Source organism: Arvicanthis niloticus, chromosome 9, assembly GCF_011762505.2.
Source record: "Arvicanthis niloticus isolate mArvNil1 chromosome 9, mArvNil1.pat.X, whole genome shotgun sequence".
Classification (NCBI taxonomy): Eukaryota; Metazoa; Chordata; class Mammalia; order Rodentia; family Muridae; genus Arvicanthis; species Arvicanthis niloticus.
Window position 1 is genome coordinate 74567450 of NC_047666.1, and position 10389 is coordinate 74577838.

Here is a 10389-nt window from a genome sequence, read left to right on the forward strand (position 1 = left end):
TTCTAGTTTCTCTCTCTCCTCCCCATGTACCCAAATCCATTCTACATACATATTGTACTGTCAGAGAATACAAATGCCACTTTTTTTGGCTTGTCAGTGACATGATTTTTTTTTCCCAGTGTAACTTGGCAAAGGCATTGTATTAGAAGTCATATTCATTTCTTTTCTTATTCCGTTGCCAATTTTAATTCTCCTTCGAAGATTATGTAGTCTTCCCATACATTCCCTCATGTATCCGACATTATTCTTTCCCACACAGACTGTATAGCCTTGTGACATCCTGACCTGGTCAGAAAGTGGCTGTTTTAGCTTTTCTTTTTTCTTTTTTTTCATTTTATATTTTATTTACATTTCAGCAAATCTATTGTACCATCTTCTACCTAATACTCAGAAATAGTTATTTACATAAAAATTATGAACATATTCATGTATCTCCTTCAACCATGTGTTGTGTGCAGGTCACTCACATCCTGACATATTTAGAGATTAGCTGCCTCAACATAGTAACCGTCTCCTGCATGCCAACTTCCTCCCAACATCTCTTCCTTCCATCTTGTATACTGTGAGTTGTGTTCCACACTATCAGAAACGGTTGTGGCTGGTTACTCTGCTCCACATTATTAGGGACAGCATGTAGACAAGCTGGTTTCCCTTAGTGAGCACCACTGGAATCCAGAGAACAGGAGGGATGTCTATTAATGTATCACATCATCTTATTTGGAGATGGAGAATGAGCCTTCTGGGATCCCCCTGTGAGACCCTCTTGTCTAAGAATCCTTGCTTCTGTTCTCAGGGGCTCGTTCTGATGCACTGGCTTAGTCCTGAGACAGCACAGGTGGTGGCGTTGGCTCTTTACGACCTTTCATGTGAGTAGATCTCAGAATCTTTATCTTTCCTTCCTCTGAACACCTCACAACGCCAAATATCAAGGCACAGCTGTGCTGTAAAGAGCAATCAGGGTGTGGTGATGCAAGTCTGCAATCCCAGTGCTCAGCAGAGGGGCATGAGAAGACTGTGGCAAGGTCTGGGCCAGCCTGGACTACATAGATAGCATCACTCCAGCTAGGGCTACAAGGAAAAGAAAAGAAAAGAAAAGAAAAGAAAAGAAAAGAAAAGAAAAGAAAAGAAAAGAAAAGAAAAGAAAAGAAAAAGACCGGAGCTGAGGCTAGAAACAAAGAAATGAAAAGGGGGACAGCTGTCATCTCCTGAAATAACCAAGTGACAGCTGACAGATCCAGAGTCACGAAGCCCTGTGCAGGGAGACCGCGATTTGGATTGGCCCAGACAAAACTAGGTCCTTGGCTTTTCCTGAGGCATAAGCATCCCTGAATCCGATATTCATACTTTGAAGAAACTGCTTGGTAATTTTACTGAGAGACTCAGTTCAGTCTTTAGGAAAGCAGTAAGTTTCCCGGGATGCAGGCAAAGTCTCACTGATGGATGAGAACAAAGATGGTGCTGCTAACAACAGAAGGGGTAGCAACAGTGAACACAAAAGAAGAGCATGAAGGCAAGGTACATGCAAGGGCAGTAGCAACAGTGTCTCCGATGGAGTCAAGCAGTCTGGTACCAAGTCCCTGGACTGAGGCAGGCCAGCTACTGCAGGACCCTAGGAGAGACCAGGCATTGTCATGCTGGTCTTAACAAAAACACGTGAGGCTCTCGTAGTTTCTCCTGGGCTGGTTGTTAGGGGTTTTGTTTGTAGCATGCAACCTTGGAGAGATGAGGTAATGTCTTCCACTGGAGTAGGACCAACCTCATCTCCATGGCCTCTGAAAGGGACAAATTCTCCAATCCCAGTGTTTCTCCTCCAGCAAGCATGTCTGTCCACCTCTCCTCCCTGTGTCAGTTCCGGAGAATCTGAGGTTTGTAGAAAACTGGCAGAAAAACACAGGAAACGCATGCTGCCTGCTGTCTTATAGCAGCGAGACTCTTGTCTCTGACTCAAGCCCTGTGTGCTTTGCCAGAATCTCTGACTCAGTAATGTGGTCACTCTTCCCTAAAACTAGAGAACAGTCCCAAGCCACTTGGAGTCTCTGGCAGCTCTACCCTTAGAACCGAGAGCAGTGCTCATCAAAGCAGGGCCTTTCCATGTGCTGAACAAGCCTCTTGCTTTCCAAAACATATGTGAGGATTGGGGGGGGGGGGATAGATCACTCAGTTTGGGTAAAGCACTTGCCTTGCAAACTGGAGGATTCACATTCAATACCCAAAATGCTCTTTCACACATGCACATATGTGCTTGCACACGTTTGCACAAACATTCACATACATTCATGCACACATGCACACAGAAGCCAGGCATGGTGATGTGTTTGTAATCCCAGCACTAGGGCAAGAAAGCTGGGACAAGCAGGCCACTGGGCTTGCTGACCAAACACCCTAACCACCTGTGTGAGTTACGGGCTACTTAGAGACCCCATCTAAAAAAATTGGAGTGAAAGGCTTAACACCCAAGGTTGACTTCTGGCCTACACACACACACACACACACACACACACACTTTCCATTTGTCTTAGTTTACTGTTAACGACTTTTGAAATCATGAGGCAGATTGTTAATTACTGATCCAAAGCTTGGCTTGTGCTACGTGTCCACAGGTGAAGTGAAACAGAACAAATGGGACTTTTTATTAAGTTTCTCTTATAATAATGAGTATTCATCAAATCATGTCCATCTAAAATAACATGTAAGAAAGTTATCAGGCTAAGCGTGTTGACATGCACCTCTAATGGACGCACTTGGAAGGTAGAAGCAGGGGAAGCCGGCACTCAAGGCCAGCCTTGGTTTTATAGCTAGTTTGAGGACAGTCCGAAGTATATGAGATTGTCTCAGAAACAAACAAACAAACAAACAACAACAAAATCAAGGGATTGGAGGGACGACTCAGAAGCTAAGAGCACACACTGAGGGGATCCTAGGTCAGCTCCCAGCACCCCTGTCAGAATGCTCACAACCACATGTAACTCCAGTTCCAGAAAGATCCAACACCCTCTTCTGGACTAAAAGCTCCTTCTTCCACATCACCCTTACCCACCCCTTCAGCCCCCCCCCCCCCCACAGAATTTCTAATAATACAAATAACTATAAAACTACAACTTATCGGAATCTTAATTGGATTACATTTCTTGTTTTGGTTCACTGTGTATTGTCAAAGCTAGTGACATCACACAGACAGTGACTGGCAATGAACCATGTCTTGAAGAACCCTGAGCACCTGATCCCTGGGTTGTGAGGAGGCAGTTTTGTCAGAGTTGTGTCTATGAGTGTCAATGAGACCAAAGGCCTCCGACTGTGCTACCTTTCCAAGCACTGTCAATTTAAATACCAAAGCACACGGTGTCTGAGACTTGAAGCAGGAATTTTTCCGGCTGTGTTTTGTACAGCAGGCTGCGGGCTGCATATTTTCACACAGAGGGGTTGCTGCCACCATTCCTGAGCGCCACAGAGAGGGTGCCCAAGTCTCTGAAACTGCTTCCTAGTGCTTTTCTCAATATGCTGAGATCCTTTTTGCATGTGGGTTCCACACCTTTCTCAATTCTGACTAATTTATGACAAGGCAAGCTGATTTTTATTTTCCTGGTAAGAAGCTGTAAATTTGTTTTAATTGAAATAGGAAACTTCCTCTTCATTTCCAACAGTGTGACCTGCAGAGCTCAGAGCAACAGGAGGGAGCCCTGGAGCTGGGACAGGAGTGATCCTGAATGTCTAATCCCAAACTTTGAACTTTGATGTCTTAAACTGAACTTGTAAATGAACTTCCACAGATGCCAGACTGTGCTTAAGGTGGAGAGAACTTTATTTGTATTTAAGGTGGAGAGAATTTCATTTGTGTTTAAGGTGGAGAGAACTTCATTTGTATTTAAGGTGGGGAGAACTTTATTATCACAAGAGTACAGAGGCCCTGTAGACAACCTCATCACATTGTTTTTCTTCTCTAAACAATTCACTCACATAGGAATTCCAGGACTTGGGATTTAGACTGGTGCGGCCATTGAGATCTCTTCTTTATAAGTGACCGTCAACAAAAGCCTTTAAGATATTCAGATCACATTTGACTGAAGTTTCTTTCCTCAGAAGAAAAAGAAATGTTGAGGTGTATAATCAGCTAATAACAATGAATGAAGTACTGAAGTGTAGCTGTGTGTCCTCTGTCACACGTGTCCACTGTCACTAGTGCCCTCTGTCACATGTGTCCTCCATCATGTGTGACCTCAGTCACATGTGTCCTCCATCATAAGTATCCTCTGTCATGTGTGCCCCCTGTCATGTGTCCTCTGTCATGTGCCCCCTGTCACACGCAAGGCAGATGTACCTTGCTCCAGCCCTGAAGCAAAATTTCCAGATCAGTGGCCTGATGTCAGGCACTAAAATGGTTTGCCTCGTTTCTTTTCTTTTTCTTTTTAGACTTGTTTATTTTTATTATCTAAGTGTGAGTGTTTTGTCTACATATATGTTTCTGCACCATCTGTGTGACTAAACAGAGGCCAGAAGAGGGCACTGAATCACCTGGAACTGAAGGTGGCTATGAACAGCCATGGATGCTGGGAACCCGACCTGGGTCCTCTAGAAGAACAATTCGTAATGGCCGAGTCAACTTTCTAGTTGTCTGTTTATAAAAGTGTGTTCTGTCCTAGCTGGCCACACCCCTGCCAGTATCCCCACTACACTTACCCTATGTCAAGTCACCTATTTGCTGGTGTACTGAAGGTCCCTGGATGGTTGGGTCCTGATGGTAGAATTCTTTTTTCTCCTCATTCTTTTGCTTTGCAGTGCTGGGGTTCAAAAGTGTTGGGGGCCAACTTTTAGCAGAAAGCGGCTATCAGCTTTGCAGCCATCTTGAGCCATATACCCTGACATGAGACTTGGATTACAATAGCCTACAACAGCTGAGAACACTCCGATAATCTTGGTTTAGATACCTTGAGATTAAAGGTGTGTGAGATTAAAGGTGTGTGACTTAATAGTATACTTAGAAGTATAGAGATCAGAGTTAGAGACAAGACCTAAGGGCATGATTAAAGGTGTAACTTAGAGGCGTGGCTTAGAAGTGAGACATATAAAAGGCAGAGACAGAACAGATCAGAATTGAGACGATAGAAGACATTAGTCAGACTACAGAAGACAGAACCAGAGATCAGAGAATATAGACTGAGATCAAAGACTATAGAGGGATCATCAGAGACGAATCTCAGACATTAGGTAGAATCTGCCGTCACCCTCGCTCTTGCTGAAACCCGACCTGCAGACCGGAGCAGCAGCTTGGGCCGGGATACAGTGGTCGCCCAAACGTGGGTCGGCCTGGGCCTCAACATTTTGCCTGGGCTGCAACATTTATTTTGGCCGCCCCAACTTGGGGCTAGTGCGGTCCCCAACACAAAAGCAAGGCTTCGCCAATTCCAGGTGAATGCTCTACCACCGATCTAGTCTCCCAGCTCTACGTTTATTAGTATGGGTTCACTGCACAGCGCCGTGCGTTTCATAATAATGTTTCCACTCAAGGATGGTGTGCTTTGTACTCATGTCTACTACCCTCTCCTGTCCCCCATGGCTCTGCTGCTAGTTCCATTTCTCCCATGAACAGTCCTCATTCTAGTTAGTGTGTGTGTGTGCACATGTCTAATCTGAGTTCTACATACAGGAGGGAAATATGTGGTATGTGACTTTCTGAACTTAGCTTATTCCATCTAGTATGACGGTCTCCGATTCCCTTCATTCTCCTGCAGAATAGACCATTTTGCTCTTCTTCATGGCCACCTGAGATATAACACTTCACATAAATTAAAAACCACACTTGTGTTATGATTCAGCACACTATGAAGAGCGCCGGGGTGTATTTGGACCGGCAGGTATCTCTGTGGTGTGATTATTTAGGTTCCTTCGTATAAAGCTGGAGCACATAGTAGGCCCATCTTCCTGTTGTCGAGAACCATCCTTACTGCATTCCACAGCTGCTTCTCTTGTTTATAATCACAGTAGTAGGTAAGCATCCTCTCACCTGAATTCCTCCAGCATTTGTTCATTCGTTTATGTTCTTAGGAGCCACTCTGATTGTGTGGAGTGGAATCTCACTGAGGTTTTATTTGTCCTCCTAACGAAGAACCAGGCTGCCTCCATCTTAGGCTTAAAGGCCATCTTATAGTAAAGACAAACTAGGCTCATCCCTGTTTGTGATTAAACCTCTGTGTTCCTCAAGCATTGAGCTGTGCTCTGCCTGTAACCTTAACTACAAAAGGTTCTTTGCTTCCAGTTCCAGGAATGGTGATCATGTTTTTGTTTCAGAAAGTTGATTATAGCTATCTTGCTACCTTACTTTGTTTCTAAAGGCCATATGACCTCCCATGACTACCTCATTAGGACTGCCTGTTGTGGTTTCCTTGTTTTGACCACATGTTACATTCTGGTCCTGTAACCCACCTATTTTTCTTCATTTTGAAATCCTCATCCCTGAGCTATAAAAGCCTTGTCTTCCTCACACACAATGCTGAGATCTACAACCCTGCCTTAAAGGGGATGCAGCCCATGAATAAAAAAAGGCTTGCATTAATCAATTGCTTACTTGAGTTAATTTGGCCATGATGCTTTGGGTCGGTGGTCTTTTTCCTCCCATCTTTGGGATTCCCATGTACACTTACTACATCACCAGGAAAATCCCTGAACTCTGATGCCCCTGCCTCCACCTCCTAAGTGCTAATGGCAATCTTGATGTCTATTTCACTGATGGTTAAGGATTTTGAACATTTTTCTATGTTTCTTGTCCACTTACACTTTATCTTTTGATCAGTTTTCATTTCATTCACCTATTTGTTAATTGGGTTATTTGAGGACCATTTTGTCGTTTATTGTGGGGGGTTCTTTATATAGGATAGACATAAATGTCCTGTCAGATACATGGCTGGCAGTTGTTGGTCCACACACACCTACACTCCTGTAGGCCATCTCCTCGAGTTGGGCATCATTTCATTTACTACAACTGAAGCTTTGACCTTCATGCAGCTCACTCATCAGTCCTTTCTATTCTTTCCTAAGCAGCCAGGATCCTCTGCAGAAAGGCCTTGCCTGTGCTTGTATCTTGAAGCATTTTCCCTACAGGCAAAATTAAATCGTCAAGTCCAGCTAGTCTATGAAACTACAGTAATCCGATAGACTTACAGACCTTGTAGGACCCTGGCTGTCTTCTATGCTCCTATCCATCTCGGGTCACATTTAAATTTGTTTGTTTAGTTGAAGCAGAACTAAAGTCATACTTGATGCAATAGTATAGGAAACTATTAGCATTTCATACTTTACTAGGTCACAGGAGTGTGGAAATTAAAGGACAGGAGGACTAATATGAACAAAGACATCAAAGGGAAACTAAGAGTGTATCCCAGACACACTAAGTTAAGTAGTTGGATATTTTATTTGTTTGGGTTTGGTGTTTGTTGCTGTTTTGTTTTGTTTTCTTGAGACAGGGACTCATAACCCAGACTGACCTCAAACTTGTTCTGTAGATGGACGAGCTTGAACTCTTAATCATCCTTCTTCTACCTTCTGAGATCAGGGAGACAAATGCCACCTGGCCCTGTGATGCACAGAGGAGTTTTGGTTCCCAGCCTCTTACCCAATACAAGTAAAGTCATTGGATCCCCATTCTCTTCATACTCGAAGATGAACATTAGGGAAAAAATTAGAAAAGGGAAGTTTGGAGATGGAGAAAAAAATAATTATACAATAAACTTGAGTGGGCAACAGCTTTGCACAAAGGCAATTCGGCACAGAGGTGATGCTTATGGTGATGTTGGAGGTGGTGGTGGTGACGGTGGCAGTGGCAGTGGTGATGATGGTGACGTTAGTGGTGATTGTGGTGGTGATGGTGGTGGTGGTGATGGTGGAGATGGTGGTGGAGGTGATGGTGGTGGAGGTGTTGGTGGTGGTGGTGGTGGTGGTGGTGGTGGTGGTGGTGATGGTGGTGATGGTGGTGGCATATCCCTTGACTCCATACTCATCATCTGCAGGCAGGATAAACAAGAGGTCCCGAGTGACCAAATAGCATGACAACAGATCTCTAATGTGTGTCTGGATATTCACCAGGTGAAATCTAACCTCCTACCTAACCTACCTGACTTTCCTTTGCAGACCCTGACAGATTCATGAACTCTCTATATTGGTCCACAGGTTCTATTAATTGCATATTCTTCTCTGATATCCCAAAGAATGGAGCATGGTGGGCTTTTCTATGCCAAGTGCCCAGTTGCCCTTCTTACTACCCTGATGCCACCACAACTGCTAACCTCACCTCTCCTACTGTCTCTTCCTGCTGCAACTGCTCTTCCTCACACTGTACCGCTTGGTGCTCTGCTCTCTGGTGAGTGGATTTGGGGGACACTGTATCATTGGTGTTCTGTCCCCTCAGGAGTGGATTTGGGCCACAGTCTGAGCTCTGCATTGCATCAACCCAATCGTGCGACAACTATTTGACAGACACACAGACAGGGAGCAGGGGTATTACAATGTTCAGGAAGGAAAAAGGAAATGTGTTTTCAATAAAGGAGAATTTGCCTGGAGCTTTGCAAAGGGGTAGAGGAAGTAGATTTTGAAAGGCAGAGAAGTTTTATAAAGTAAAGCTTTGTGGGTTTGAATAGAGATGTCGGCTGTGGAATTACAAAATGTGTGTTTTGTTTTGTTTTTTTCGAGTCACACAATGAAGCTCTTTAGCAGGTGATAAGGATTCCTGCAAAGGACCAGTGACATGTTTTGTCTTACAGCTAAATATTTCTTTACATGCCATGACAGGAAGGGGAGAACTGACATCTACAATAGCCTTTTGTAAGGTGGGAACACTTCCTCTTTCTCCCCTGTTGAAGGAGTTAGTGAGAATTGTCTTCAGCATATACTGAGAGTATTCTCTGTCCAGCTTTTCACACAGTGGGGGACACTTATCTAGCTAGAGGAACCAGCCTAAGGACATTTATCACAGTCATTCAGAATTCTCTTGGTTGGCTAGATAGTGCCTGGGCTCTGAAAGCCAGCAGGAACATCATTGGTCCATACAGCCTTAGTGAGAAATTTTAAAAAGCTATGTCTTTACTTTGGGAAGCTGAGTCTTAGGTTAGCTGGTGGGGATAACTTTAGAGGCAGTGCCTCCTGGGAGGTTTCAGATGTTTGGAATACTGGGGTCCACATCTTTTCCTCTCCACTCTTTCACTTTCTGTCCACAAGGTGACTGGTTCTATTTCCATCATTATGTGCCATGCCACCGTATGCTCCAAACAACAGAGCCAATGGTTCAAGGACTGGGACCCTCAAAACTGTGAGCCAAGACAAAACTCAGCATAAGTTGATGATCTTGGGGACTCATCCTAGTAGCAGAAAGGCAATTAACCCTAAACGCCTCCATTCAGACATAGGCTTAGCAAGACATATACATAGATAGGCACATCCAGGCTGAGTTTCTGAGCTGAATTTTGACAGTCTTGTGCAATGGGCTTCTCTGGGTAGTGTACAACCTTCAGTGAAAATGCAAGAAGCTACCCAGTTCAGTGTTCTAGCTAAATTAGCTGGACTAGAAATGAATGTGAAAATGCCTTCATCCTTCTTTCTCTCCAGCCTGAAATGAGATCAGATATAGCTTCCAAAGACAAGGAGCCCATTTGCTGATGCAATGGGATCTAAGCCTGGCTTCCCTCCATCCCCCATGCCTATATTTTCCCTCTGTTTCCTTGAGATTGTATTACTTTTAGCCTTGAGTGTTTAAAAAAAGAAGATCAGGGCTATTTATTTAATGTCACAATCAATACTGATCTCAGGACTATGTACAGGATGGATTCTCGGTAGGCAGGGCTTGCTGGGGCTTTCAGGGGCTCAGGGAGAATTTACAAGCATGATTCTTCCTTCAGTTGCAAAGGAAATACATGCGAGATGAACAAAACAGTTGAAGAGAAGCATAGTTCCCTGTTTTATGCTCACAACATGAACTTGTGTTTACTAGACAAAGAATTTATAGCTGGAAGAAGCAGACTTGCACTTTTAAGAATGTGTAATCAGCTTTCAACGCACTTGAAATAGCTTGTAAAAAAATTGGTATTAAAAGTGCTGCAAAATGGTACGGTCATAAATGAATGAATTACAACATTCAATTACTCACTTTTTCAACCAATAATATTGCCCCATATGATATAACGCCAGCTATAAATAGCCATTTAAGATGCTTTCTCTTGTCACACATAGTGAAATGTAACTTTGCACATGGGTCACTCAATAGAATGGAGTTGTGTGTAAACCACAGTTTTCCCTCACAGCTCTATTGTGGAAATTAAAAGACACTGTTAATCCCAGAGTGCCTCAGAACAGATATACATCAAAGGCAAGATGAAGCACTTTATTTACTGTGTGGCATTCTTGAGATAA